The 13985-nt window shown below is 36.5% G+C and overlaps 1 protein-coding gene across 1 annotated transcript in view; it reads left to right on the top strand.

Moving 5' to 3' along the window:
* Positions 1-2550: 2550 nt before the first annotated feature.
* The window catches only part of Col21a1 (collagen type XXI alpha 1 chain), a 174541-nt gene continuing 163106 nt past the window's right edge, over positions 2551-13985 (top strand). The window contains exon 1 of the mRNA XM_048805528.1: positions 2551-2771. The gene's annotated coding sequence lies outside the window, so the exon portion shown is untranslated. The remainder of the gene's footprint in view (positions 2772-13985) is intronic.

Below are 13985 nucleotides of genomic sequence, written 5' to 3'. Positions count from 1 at the left end.
ACTAGAGTAGTTCTCTGGAGAGCCATGATGGAATTTAAAGGAATGTTCTACAGCTGAGTTAAAACCAGTGCATTTCATATCTCCTCATTAGTTTTATTTTTACTGACACATAAATTAAACATCATAAAAGTAATCCACTTAAAGGTTAAAAAATTAGTGTTTTTTAAACTGAAATATAATTCACATACCATAAATTTTACCATTTTAAATGAAAAATTCACCAGTTGTTAGCATATTCAACATTGTGTAACTGTCACCAGTGTCTTATTGCAGAACATTTTCATCACCCACAAAGTAAAACCCCATCCCAACCAACAGTCACTCCCAATTTCCTTTCCCTCAGCCCCTGGAAACCACTACTTTATGTCTTTATGGATTTGCCTATTCTGCCCAGTTATATGGATGGAATCATAAAGTGTGTGTGTGTGTGTGTGTGTGTGTGTGTGTGTGTGTGTGTGTTGTGACTAGGTTTTCTCATTTAACATTTCAAGGGTTTGTTTTTATTGTGGCATTTCACACTTTTCTAGAAAAACCATGTTGCTTTGTATGGATGTATCCCATTTTGCTTATTCATTCAATAGCTGATGGACATTTGGATCATTACCATCATTAGCTATTATGAAATAATGTAGTTGTGAACATTCATAAGTAATTGTTAGAATTGATACAGTCTTTTTTGAGTTCTCTTGGCTGTATATTTAGAAGTGAAATTGCTATATCATACAGTAACTCTGGGTTTAACTTTGTAGAAAATGGCCAAACTGTTTTCTGAAGTGGCTGACCCATTTTTATAATCCCACTTAGAATATATTCAGTGTTCCAATTTCAACACATTCTTGTTAACACTTATTGTTTGCCTTTTTTATTTAGCCATTCTAGTGAGTTTGAAGTTTATCTGTTTTGGGGTTTGATTTGCATTTCCCTAGTGGCTAATGATACTCAGCAGTCTTTCATGTGTTTATTGGTTATTAGTGTATCTTCTTTGGAGAAATGTCTATTTACATCCTTTGCCCATTAAAAAAAATATTTTTATATGCTCTTTTTATACATGGCAGTAGAATGTTTTTTGACATACCATACATACATGGAGATACCTTCCCAGTTTTGTGATTGTACATGATTTGGAGTTACACTGGTCATGTATTCATACAAGAACATAGGGAAGTTATGTCTGATTCATTCTACCCTCTTTTCTATTCCCATCTTCCCCTCTCTCCATTCCCTTTATTCCCTTTTGTCTAATCCAGTGAACTTCTATTTCCCTCCTCCCCAATTTATTGTGAGTTAGCATCAGCATATCAGAGAGAACATTTGGCCCTTGGTGTTTTGGGATTGGTTTATTTCACTTAGCATAATTGTCTCCAATTCCATCTATTTACCAGCAAATGCCATAATTTTATTCTTTTTTTTGGTTGAATAATATTCCATTGTGTATATGTACCACATTTTCTTTATCCATTCATCTGTTGAAGCTTTGCCCATTTTTAATTTGGTTGTCTTGTTGCAGTGAAAGAATTCTTCATATATCTGAATGCAAGGATCTTATTGAATGTGTATTGCAAATATTTTTCTCAGTTGGTAGGCTGTCATATTTGAGGTAAAAACATTTTTAATTTTGATGAAGTCCAACTCATTTTTCTCTTTAATTGCTTGGAATTTAGCTATCACATCTAAGCATCTATTGCCAAACCCAAAGCAATTCACTTCCATCATATTTGCATAATAATAGAACTTAACATGAATGAATGGTAGGAATAATAATCATTTCAAAATGTTCTTATGTGACTTGAATTTCATGAAATTCTTATTGAAGGAAAGCATTTGTGTGTGTGTGTGTGTGTGTGTGTGTGTGTGTGTGTGTGTGTGAAGGTTTTCCGAGGGTGAGGAATTAATTCACACATTGATTCAGCCAGTATTTATTGAGTATTTCCTATATGTCAGGTATTCTTTGTGCAGATGATAAAATTGGCAACAAGTCAATCAATTCCTTGCCCTCATAGTCCTTATCTTGAGTTGGATGTGAAGCAAGAAAACAACAAACATAAAATTTTTTAAAAAATCAGAGAGCAATAAGTGATCTGGTGAAAAAGTGGGCTTGGGAATGGGAATGCTTGTGGGAGTTCCATTTTGATAGGACATGCAGGAAGGACTCACTTGGTGATATTTGAGTAGAGAACTGAATAAAGAAAAGCAGAGAGCTATGATAAGGTCTGGGACAGAGCTTTGGAGGCAGAAGAAAATACCAGGTGAGACCGTGTTAATGTGTGTATATGACAGAGCAAGCAAACCCTATTTGCGGGGAGTTGCCTCTTTTCTGCTTTCCTATTAGTTGCTCATTCTGCCTCTCTTTCTGGGTTTCCTCGTCCTTCTTGGACGTCCTTGTTCAACTTCACTGTCATTCCCCAATCGTGCATATTCTGGTCCTAGCAGGATTTGAACTGACTGTGTCTCTACCAGAGTTAACAGTAACAGTTCTCACTTCCAGATCCAAATCCCAAACCCCACCCTCTGGCAGTCGCCCCGCCAAGGGGGCGGGTGGGGCGCCTGAACCTTATCTCCCGGCTCCGCCTCCAGGGGGCTGAGGAGTTTCTGAGCCGGGGCGCTCGGCACCGGCTGCTGCAGAGAGACGGGTCTCCAGGCGGAGCGCTGCCAACCGGATTCAGCCCAGGTTTTCCCCGGTCCGGGCTTGTCATTGCCTGGGACACCTGGTCCCTCTGGCGCACCACGCAGCTGGCTGTGACTGCAACCCTGAACCTGGACACTCGCACCAGGTAAGGCAACACCACCGTCTCTCCTTTCCTAGCCAGAGTGACGTCTAGGGGACTTCGGGCTGACCCTCCGGGGACTGCAACTTGATTTGTTACGTGACGCGAGGGTGCAGTTTTCCCCCTGGTGCTGAGGCAGGGGGTGAACTGTCCGGTAAAATTCCTGCCCAGGCTGAAGGCTGAGAGAGGTCAGGGTCTGTCTTGCAAATTTCCCTTGTGTTCATAAACCTCGGGAGGTTACCTGGGAGCGGATTTCTGCCTCAGAGTTTGGCCTCTGAGATAACATACAGTGATTAACTCCTGGAAGCTCATCCCCACTCTGCCTTGGTCTTCTTGGAAGTGTCCCTAGCTCGGCTGGGAGCGCCACGCTGAGCATCCAGGACAGTGGGTCTGGGTCTGTGTGGTGTGGACCAGAGGTTCTTTTCTTAAAAAACAAAAACAAAAACAAACAAACAAACAAAAAACCCTTTAAATATATATTATTGGTTGTACATATCTTGTACAATATGACGTCTAAGAGCTACCTTTAGCAACCTTAAAGATAAGGTTACTGTACAAGTAGACTTATTCCTGGAGTGGAGGGTTTTTTTTTATTTTTTTATTTTTTATTTATTTTTTTAATGTTGCTTAATTGACACCCCTGACCAGTTAATCACAATCTCTGGGGGTGGGACTATGGGTAATCAGCATAAAGAAACAAAACAAAACAAAAAACCCAAAGAAACAAAAACCAAAACGGATCTCAGATTTCAACCTGCAATGGAGAGTTTAGGAAGAGGTGAGTGAAAGCAGTGATTCTCCAAGTGTGGTCTCTGGGCTGTAGCAGCACCACCTGGGAACTTTCTAATGTACTAAATCTAGGGCGCTGGCTCCACCCACTGAATCTGAATCTCTGGGGTTGGGGCCAGCAATCTGTTTCAATAAACCCTCTAGCTGATGCTAGTGCTTGCAGTTTGAGAACTCTGGGGTTGGATTTCAGTTAGGGTAAGGGCAGACACCTGTAAATTCCCCTCTCTAGAGGAAAGAAGAAAGAGACTACTTTCCAGAAAACCTTAGGTATTCATCAGTAGGGTTTTGCCTATGGTAAAAACAAAACACGGAACTTTGTAGGTTCCAATAAAGGACCATAAAAGAACCATAATTTCTAGTAATTATTACATTGTAGAGTTTGCATACTTTATTTAGGAGAGAATAAGATTTTTTTTCCTTTTCCAAGAGCTAAAATAAAACCAAGATGAAACACAGATGAGTCTTCTAGTTGTAATAACATGAGTCTTTGGCTCCTGATGAGATAATCCTAGATCATCCCTGTCATCAGTGCACATTACAGGCATTCATATATAGGACTTTTTTCTCCCTAAAGTAGTTGGGGGTTTGAGGGATTAACTACATTCTCATAAGTGAAAGAAAATTCAGCGATGCAGTCTCTGGATTATTCAAACGGATGTTTCCCTCTTTCTCTTTCTCAATAGAGATCTGAAATTTCAAAATTTTGGCTTAAAAAACTCTAGCTGTTTTAAGCCATTAATACTGAAATAGAATGACTTTGCAAATGGGCTTAAAAGGATTAGAAAACCTGACATTGGATAAGAAAATCTAGACTAGGCAAAACTCCAGTCCCAGCCCATGTGTGCTGTAGTGAACATGGTGCTCACTGTACCAAGACTTTCTGTACAGAGAATATTTATTTTACAAGCTGTGATCTTCTACACCAATTTGTCACTGAGGTATATACACTTGTTAAGGAACAGGTACTAAGCTTATGTTTAGAGAATGGGGGAAGTGTAGGTAGGGGATAGGAACAGAAGCCTTGTTTTAAGGCAGATCCAGGTTCAAACCTGCTCTTTTACTTCTCCATGCTCTTGAATGCTTGCATAATTTTCCTCATCTATAAAAGAGGGACTGGAAGTGTCGTGTAACACTTACTCTTACTTTTCACATTGTTATCAGAGTTAAATGAAGTAATAATTCTAAAGTGTCTAGAATAATATATTAAATATTTGTTAGCTGAAAATACACAAAACATGTATACTCAAAACCAAGAGCAAAAAACTAACCGTAAATATCAAATTTAAAAATTTGTTGATACGTGATCAGATTTTTGTATTTATATGAGCCCTTAGAGTGGAATTTACAATTTTTCCTTTCTACCAGAAAGTGAATATATGGACATCCTCAAATAATCTTTCCAATTATGTTGGGTGTTTTATATGGAACTTTCTAAAAAAATTTTTCAGCAGATTAGCTTCAAATCAATAGCCTCCTCTTTTTCTAATTACTGACTGTGGTAAGGATTTGACTTTTGGTGGAGCTTGTACTCTATTAACTTTCACATTTTTAAAGAGTCTTAAAATCTGACTTTTCAGAATACTGTTTTTTATATAAAAGATGTAAGCCATGGGAAAGCATGTAAAAGTAACAGGGTGCAATCTCCAAGGTTAGGAGTACTGCCTGCTGTTTCTTAGCTCTTGACAGAATACATGAAACCTTATCCAGCTACATCAATGTTTGTTCAAGAAAATAGAAAAATGAGGACACAGAACAAGGACAAGCCTAAACTGGCAAAAAGGGTAGGTGAAGTAATTGAAGAGTCCTTTTCTTCCTCAACTGCAATCATTTCAAAGTGCTTTGAACTATGTACACACAAAATCTACACCTTTTACATTATTAGACTGGAAGATCATCTCTATGATCTTCTTAGGACCAAAAAGCTCTAGTGAGAAATATTTATGGTATTTAATCCAAAAAATTAGTTTCAATTCTCTTAAATTTCTGTGATAAGTATAATATTAGATGTCTGAAAATGTCTTTTTATATCTTGTATCTTTAAGTGCAAGAATATAAGTTGCCCATTCCCTATCCTGTGTGACTTCTGGAAGACTAGACAGAGAGCAAGTGCCAGCCCATAATCATCTTAGTAAATGTTCTATTCAAGAAATCAAGTCATTAGGATATTTTAAAAATTACAATTTAATGTTATAAATATGTATACATATACACAAAACCAAAAAACCTAAACCAAAATCCTAACTCCCAAACACCAAAATGAAAACAAGTTGAATGGAATTAGAATTGGATGTTATTAAATTAAATGTAATTACAGCTTACTGTAAGTAGGGTATTCTATTTGGCTTGCTATGAAATAACTTTAAAAAGAAAGATTAGAGAAACATCTGTTGATGGGGAAAAAAGAAGGCATGTGGAAGCAAATTCAAACTCAGTAATCAAATTAAGTGTTCTGGATAATTTAACTGAAAAGCTAAGAGAGTTTGATGTCGCAATTCAGAGTGATAGATGTGGCAGCACTGCTTGCAGTGAGTGGCCAATTAGAAATGATCAATACTGCATTGCCTCATGGTGACATTACAATCCTCCACTGGTAGGCACAAGTGCCAGAGCAGATACAATCATCTAGAAGTCAGCTTAATTAGGCTTGTTTTACATAACCTGGCTCACTTAGAAATGTTTTGATGAGCATTACCTGGAATTCATTTAGGTTCACTTCAGAGTTCTATTTGTTCCATCATGCATGGTTTTACTATTAAGGCCAATCTTGAAACTCTTGTGAGCAAAACACATCACAGGAAATGGATATGTGTTTGTATTTTATATTTATTGTTTTTGGATTATATTTCTCAGCATTCGATAGTAAGTCTTTAGCTTGATTCATTATCATTTTTGTGAGAAACAAAGCTGAAATGTTTATTTCTGGCATGTGGTTCAATCTCACACAAAGAAAATTAGCCATGGGGGCTGAGTTCCCCCAATTTTCTGCACATACCCGTGGTTAAAGACACACACTGTGTCCAGACTGTCTAGCTCTGAATCCTGGCCCTGTCACTAGTTGTTTGAGTTTGGACAAGTTACATAATTGGGGTTATAGGACCCACCTCAGAGAGTTGTTGTGAGGAGAAAGCTTCTTAAGATACCGTCTGTCTCATAGTAAATGCTTAATTAGAATCTACTGATATTTTACTCTGGACACTAAGGAATGGTTTAAACTGAAGCTCTCTTTTTAAGCTCTCCTTTCTCTTTTTACCTCTGAAACTGGGACCCTCAAAGCAAATAGGAATTGAGGTTATTAACACATATATGTTCATTTCATGGTTTTTATGTTTCAGCTAGTGGAAGAATTTGTGTCAGAATAAATGACATACTTGAAGGTTCTCGGAAACTAGTACAACATTTTGAACAACATTTCTAAAAGGTCCCAGGTGAAGTTGCTACTACTGACTAGAGACCACACACTGAGAATCATGGTTTTGATCCACCTTCCCAGATCAACTGGGCACTTGAAATCTATTTTTTTTTTTTTTTGTAAAGACTACTCTGTATGAATGTTTTGCAATTTTATTGTGAAATGGAGTAGTCACACTTTTTATAAAGAGAGGCCTTATAAAATGTCTGTACATTAGCTATATCCACAGGATTCCTGTGTATTCATACAATTTTTAGAATGGGAAAGGGCATTAGTATTTGTGTAATGTAAGTGGGGAAACAGACTTGGAGATATTCTCAGAGCTAATAATAGTTATTGGTGGCATTGATTAACAACTCAAATTTGCTGTGTTCTGCTCAGTATGTTTTTCATTTAACTACTTAGCCTTCTGAAATATTGGGTAATGTTCACAAAGAGGCACAAAATCCATGTTGTAGAGTACTATCAGAAAACTGTAGAATTCTACTGCCTGTCACACTTATCCCAGTTTGATTTCAGGAATATTTATTTAAAAGATTTCCTTAATCATAAAGCAGTGTCAGCAATATTTACAACATCAAGAAAATACATTTATTGCATCCATTGTGAAAACAATAATTTGCTCACTATGGTTTCTCTTTTCAAAGGATTCCATTTAGTTTTTTTCTCTTTGTTGTTAATGTGGCATTTTGGTTTTTATTAAGAAAATGCAGAGATATCTTTGAAAATTTCAGGAAACTCTGAGAATTTTCTCAAGTCCAGGTTTGGTGACCTCCTGGGCCTTCTGCCAGCTGCCGGTATTTGATGCAGCAGTGTTTTTATTTTGATTTATTTTCATCTAGGTCAATTTGGCCATGGTTGCAGCAATGCATTACCTATTAATCATTCATTTATACAGTTCTTGGTGTCAAGAAGAAAATTAAGAACCAAGAACATTTAAAAAAAATTGGTAAATCAAAGCAAAAAGAAGTTCTAATGAAGTTTAAGCTTTATGAACACTTCATTCTTCTGAAAACATTATTTGAAAACTTATTTTTATGCTTTTACTATGTAACTACTAAATAAAAACTAACACTTCAAGTGTTTAGTTATATTTTTATGGTAAAATTTCAAATCTTCAGGTGATTAAGTTATTGAAACAACTTCCTAGAATATAGACTTAACATGTTAAGCCTTCTGTGTATTTGTTACTTTATTAGGAAGAGAGAGTTTGATTCCACTCATAGGGTGTGTCTAAGCATGTGTTTTGCAGTGGCACCCAGAAGAAGATAGAATATTCCAGATAAGCCAGGGAGGAACATTCCTGGTAAGTGTTCAGCCATTCATCAAATAGCTAGTAAGTGCTTACCAAGTATCTGGCTATGTTAGATAAAGGGAATTCAGAAGAAAAGTTGTTAAGTTCCATCTAGTGAATCTGTTCATAGTCAATTGGCAACTTTGCTTTTGAAAATGGAAAACTCCTTTCAGTTTATTATGTAAAATAACATTTTATAAATATCCTGAGTTGAAAAAAACAAATAAGGCAAGAATAGTTCTGATTTAAATTTAGAAAAGTCAACAAGCATAGCACAATGGATGTCTTTCTTGATTTCTTCTCAATCTGTTTTTGATTATCAATTGCAATTATGCCACGTATCAATTGTTGGGGTTCAATATAATTTGAAGGAGTATCTTGGCACAAAGTGGAGAGATCATCCAAGACAGGTATTGCGAAGAAGGTGAATAACCAGGGTTCTGCAAATGAAGAAACTCTTTGCTATTTCCCTTAGAAAGTCAGTTTTTCCTTTTGGCACTCTGCTTTGCAATCATTAGATGGCTCCTTTACTTTTCTCTCACTGTTTAAACCACTGGTTAGCTAATACCTGTGGGCTAAGGTTTGGAAGAGAAACCTTGAGAGAATGTGAGATAGAACTTGCGCAGCAGGGAAGACTTGTGACTTGATTAGCTTGGGCCACTGAAACAACATACTATGGAGTGTATGGCTGAAAATCTAGCCAGAATTGCAGGGCTTTTTAAAAGTTTTTCTTAATTAAAATACAGCAACAGCAATTGACTTCTCATAGAAATTTAGTTCTCACAGTTCTGGAGACTTGAAGTCTAAGATCAAGGTGCTGATATGTGAAGGTCCTGATGAGTACTCTTCTCCTTGCTTGCAGACAGCTTTTTACTGTGTGCTCACATGGCGGAGAGAAAGCAACAAGCTCTTTTCTGTCTCTTCTTGTATGGGAATGGCCCATCCTAAGGGCTCCACCATTATAATCTGATTATTTCCCAAAGCTGTCTCTCAAGTACCATTGCACCAGGGAGTTAAGGGTCCACCATATGAATTTGAAGGTGTGGGACACATTTCAGATCATAGCAACATAATGATTGTCTTAACTAGAGGGGTGTAGACAGAGTTCCTACTTTGGTTCCTATGGACTGAACAAAAAACAGGCGAAAAGGGAAGGTGAAATGCAGAGTTCTTAGTGGCAAGTGGAAGCATTTAGATTATAGCAATTTTATTTTTATTTTGACTTATTTTGATCTAGGTCAATTTGGCCATGGTTGCAGCACTGCATTACCTATTAATCATTTGTTTATACAGTTCTTGGTGTCAAGAAGAAAATTAAGAACCAAGAAAACTTTTTGTTATCTAAATTAAATTCTTGCATATTTAGATAGCTATAATCTAAACTATATATCATCTATATTACCATTGAATAACAGTAATTTAAATGTACTAAGTGCCAAATAAACAGACATTCTCATTATTTTAAAGAAGATCCTGGGCCAGGAAACGGTTTCTTAGCCCAGCCTTCTCCCAACTTATTGAAAAGTTGGTAACTTAGAAAAGCCTGGGAGAGCTGCACATGTATGACTGTACAAGATTCCTTTTATTTTGCTGTTTGCATATTTTTCTCTTTCCTTGGTTAGAAGCACCATTAAAGGCCATCATGGGCCATGTAAAAGTTGTATCTTAGAGCATCTGTCTGTAGAGTTTAAGTCAATGTCAAGTAGCAAATCCTTTAGGAAGTTAGTCCACTGAGAAATGTAGAATTTATTCCTTCCTAAGATTCCTATTGACTTATGTTGCAGTCTGTTTCAGGCTATTATAACAAAATACCTGAGGCTGGGTGACTCATAAAAAACAGAAATTTATTTTCTCATAGTTCTCTAGGCTATGAAGTCCAAAGTCAAGGTGCCAGCAGGTTTGGTTGTCTGGTGAGTTCTGTTCTCTATTTCCAAGAGTGTACCTTGTCTTGGAATCTTCAGGAGGGGAGGAAACACATCTCCTTGTGTGACATTAGGCAGAAGAACAAACTAGCTGAAAGCCATGTAAAGTCTCCCATTCATGAGAGAAGTCCTTCTGGACTAATTGCCTCTTCAACATATTTCCTCTTAATACTAACACTTGATAACTCCTGACTTGGAGGGAACATATTCAAACCAGAGCAGCATGTTTCTTGCACATGCACTGAAGATAGATATTACTGTGAATGTTGAATAATAAAATAGCTGATCTTTTTCTTTCAAAAAAAGTCACAAGCTCTTTTTCATGGTACCTAAACAGATTTCTCTTTGACTTCCATGTGGGAATTATATAAAAGTGTTTTCCATTGGTCCTTTCAACACTTGAAAAAAATGCTGATTCTAAATTATGGGCTTTTTGAGGGAAATCATGTTTATATGAGTAATCAAATTATATTTTTGAGCTCTAAATTGTATGGTTCCCAATATGTTAACAGTTATATTTGGGTGATGATATGATAGATTTTGTTTTTCTAGTTTTCTTTTTTCTGTATTTTTTAATACTCTTGCATTGCTTTTATAATGAAGAAATGGATATGGATATGTAGTTACATGCTTTGTAGATGAAAACATTTGGAATTAGAATTTTGAATTCACATACATATAAGAGGTAATGACTGTCAGAGTGTAATTAATTCATGTTCCTGTAATTCATAAAGTACATATTATGCCAGATTTACTTCTAAATATAGTGTACGCAAATTAGAGATAGCAATGTTGGACTAAAATGAAACAAGACTTTTTTTTTTTAAAAAAAGCAGTAAATATTACTTCTTATGAATGCCCAAAGAACATTATGTACTCAAATAAAACCAGGCCATGTCAGGTCATAATTAAGACATGGATGACAATACCTATATGACCTTATAAATGCTATTTGACCTTTGAAAGCTTAATTTGCCATCAAGTGATAAATCACAGGAGCTACTTTATAGTGTAGTTGGGAGCATTAAAGAAAACAATATGCATAAACTCTCTGGTGTGATGCCTGGTGACAGAAAATAATCAAATAAGCTCAAATTAGTTACTATCCTAAGTACTGATATTCTCCCTACTTGTAAGCTTTGTCACACTTAGGTTTGAACACCTGTCTTTTGGAAAGCTTGTTGCTTCTTTAGATGAGAATATCTTTATATACCTGGGTCACGGACCAGATACAAATTCAGATCCCAGCCATTATTCACCTTATTGTGGGAGAGAAGAAAGTGAGAATGCAGGGGGAGCTGCTGTTTGAAGCTGGCAATGCATGTGCAGTTCTAATAGAGGCTTTCAAAACTGACTTCATGACTATAAGTATGGGTCTGAGGCTGTTATCCTTAGCCACAGGGCCCAGTTTTGGAAGACCACTATAGTGGTTGTATGGGATTGAGGATATCTTCAGGTTTCACTTGCAGTTCAGGTAGTTTGTCATGAGCTCTTGAATTTAGCAACAGTAGAGTTCTTTTTGGTTAGGGTCATAGCCCTGATCACAACTTTATGAAAATTAGAAGGCTTTACTCTGGGTAGATGTGGCCTTGGATTTCAGTGTGTACTGTCTCTTCAGCCAGGTGCCTTCATGCTGCTGCATTAGTTCATCCATTTAGTCAGCCCTTTCCATACATAAGACTAGGTGCTAGGGATGCAGCAATTAATAAGACATAATCCCTGTTCTCACACACTTATAGACTCTTAAGTCAACTTCCCCATAGATGCCCTGATCTGTCATTGATTGTCATTCCACCATGTTCTTCACCGAAATCAGCTGATGTTTATAGTAGAGTACTTTGAAGAGGTTGTTGATTGCCTCCACACCCATAATGTGAAAGTTTATAGTTGGAGTCTGTGGTCAGATCTATGGTCTCTTCAGATCTCTGTGAGGTCTCTGTATTTAATGTACATAAGTTTTTGCACAGTATTTACACCAAATATGTAGTCTATTAATGAAAAACCAAAACCATCGTAAATAGAATTGGATGAGACTCAAGAGAAGCAAGCCATGGAGAGTCCAAGGAAAATCAGAATCAATTTTTTTTTAGACTATACATCTAAGATCACAAAAAAAAGTGTGAATATTTTTGATCTCCAATTCATTCTAAATTAGTTAATTAAATGAATGTCTGGCCTGTTACCTACATAGAAAGAATAGTTAGAGCCATGTGTGCATCTGTGTTTCTTTAACTGTGTCTCTAAATACTTTTAATTTTTAGCTGGGTAGTGTAATTTCACAGTAGACATTTTTGGCCAGACCTAATGTTATTAAATAAGCTCAAATGATTTAATAAGTTTGTGCATTTTGAATGTTTCTACACCATTTTGGATATGGTTGCTAAATTGAATTCCAAATCTCCCTTTCAGTATTCTGCCATATTTTTGAGTTTTGGACCTAAAATATCTTAAGCGACACTAGGGAAGCAATTATAATTTTAAATTTTCAAGCTTGATTTAAATACTAATGAATTAAATGAAAACTGAATGTTTAAGTAAATTTCCTCTTTATTCATTATTTGATTCTATCCCCAAAGATAAGCCTTTATCATAAAAAGAAAAAACCTTTTATTTCTTATTTTCATTGTTTTAGAATGCCAATCCCTTTGGGGAGGCGAATAATTTTCCCCTGGGGGTGTCCTTATGACTCCATTTACAGCTGAAAACTTTCCAAGCTGCACTGAGGAAGAGATGTAGCATGCAAGAGATTGCTACTGTTATTTTAGAGTATAGATTTTCAGATTTTCCTCTTTTTTTTTGTCTTTCACAACCTTTCTTCTCCTAAGATTTTTGCTTTTTCAAGCCATCTGCAGATATGTTCTAAGGGAATGGGGGGAAGGAAAAAGGCATGTTCTGTTATCTGCAAAAGCTTTAAGAATGGATTCTGGCTTTTGTAACTATTTTTCTCATTAGAGAGTTAGGAAGTTTTAAGTGAAAAAAAAAAAAGGAATTCAGATGTAGTAAGAAGGTGGCATACAGGCATGCCCAAAGAAGCTGTTGCTGTATATTTCATCACTTCTACAGCAAGTAGATGTTGATGATTATAAGAATATTGAATATGTGCTATCTGAAAAACTAGACAAGCAACGAATCAGCAAGTTTCTTTTCAGTGGCTAGTAGGTAGGTAGTAGAGACATGAGATCATGGTCCCAGGGGCTTTATGATATAGTTGTGAGGTGGACTACTTCAAATAAAACTTTTTAGGAAGCACAATAATACTTTGTGTAATGAAGCACCGAATGGTCTAACAGTGGAGGTAAGCACTGTGGATGAAATGATCTGTTTTTGCCATAACTGACTTCATGAGGGCACCAGGATATGAAGCAGCATCTTGAAACATGATTTGATTGGGCAAATGTTTCAGATTAGACACATTGTGGTTTATATAAATCATGAGGCTGGAAAGAATCTTACAAATAATTGTTGTTTGTAATGCAAGTAATTTTTATCCGAATAATTCTTGATGTTCTAACCCCTGCCTGTAACATACCTAATGAGTACACATTTTATGTCAGACCCTGTCAGTGATGGGAAGCACTCAGTTTTAGGGGCATCCCCATCTATTAAAAAGTTTTTCCCCTTAAATTAGACCCTGAACTTCCTTCCTGGAGTTTCCAAACTTTGGATCTAATTCTGTGCTCTGGGAGAGGCAGGAAGAAGCTAATTTCATTTTTGTGTGGCAGTCTTGCCAGCATTTGAAGACAACCAACATTTTGCCCCAAGGGGAGCATCATCATATCCTGAAATCACTTTTTTTTTTTTTTTTT

Source organism: Marmota marmota, unplaced genomic scaffold (genome assembly GCF_001458135.2).
Source record: "Marmota marmota marmota unplaced genomic scaffold, marMar, whole genome shotgun sequence".
NCBI lineage: Eukaryota > Metazoa > Chordata > Mammalia > Rodentia > Sciuridae > Marmota > Marmota marmota.
This window is presented reverse-complemented; position numbering and strand designations above follow the sequence as displayed.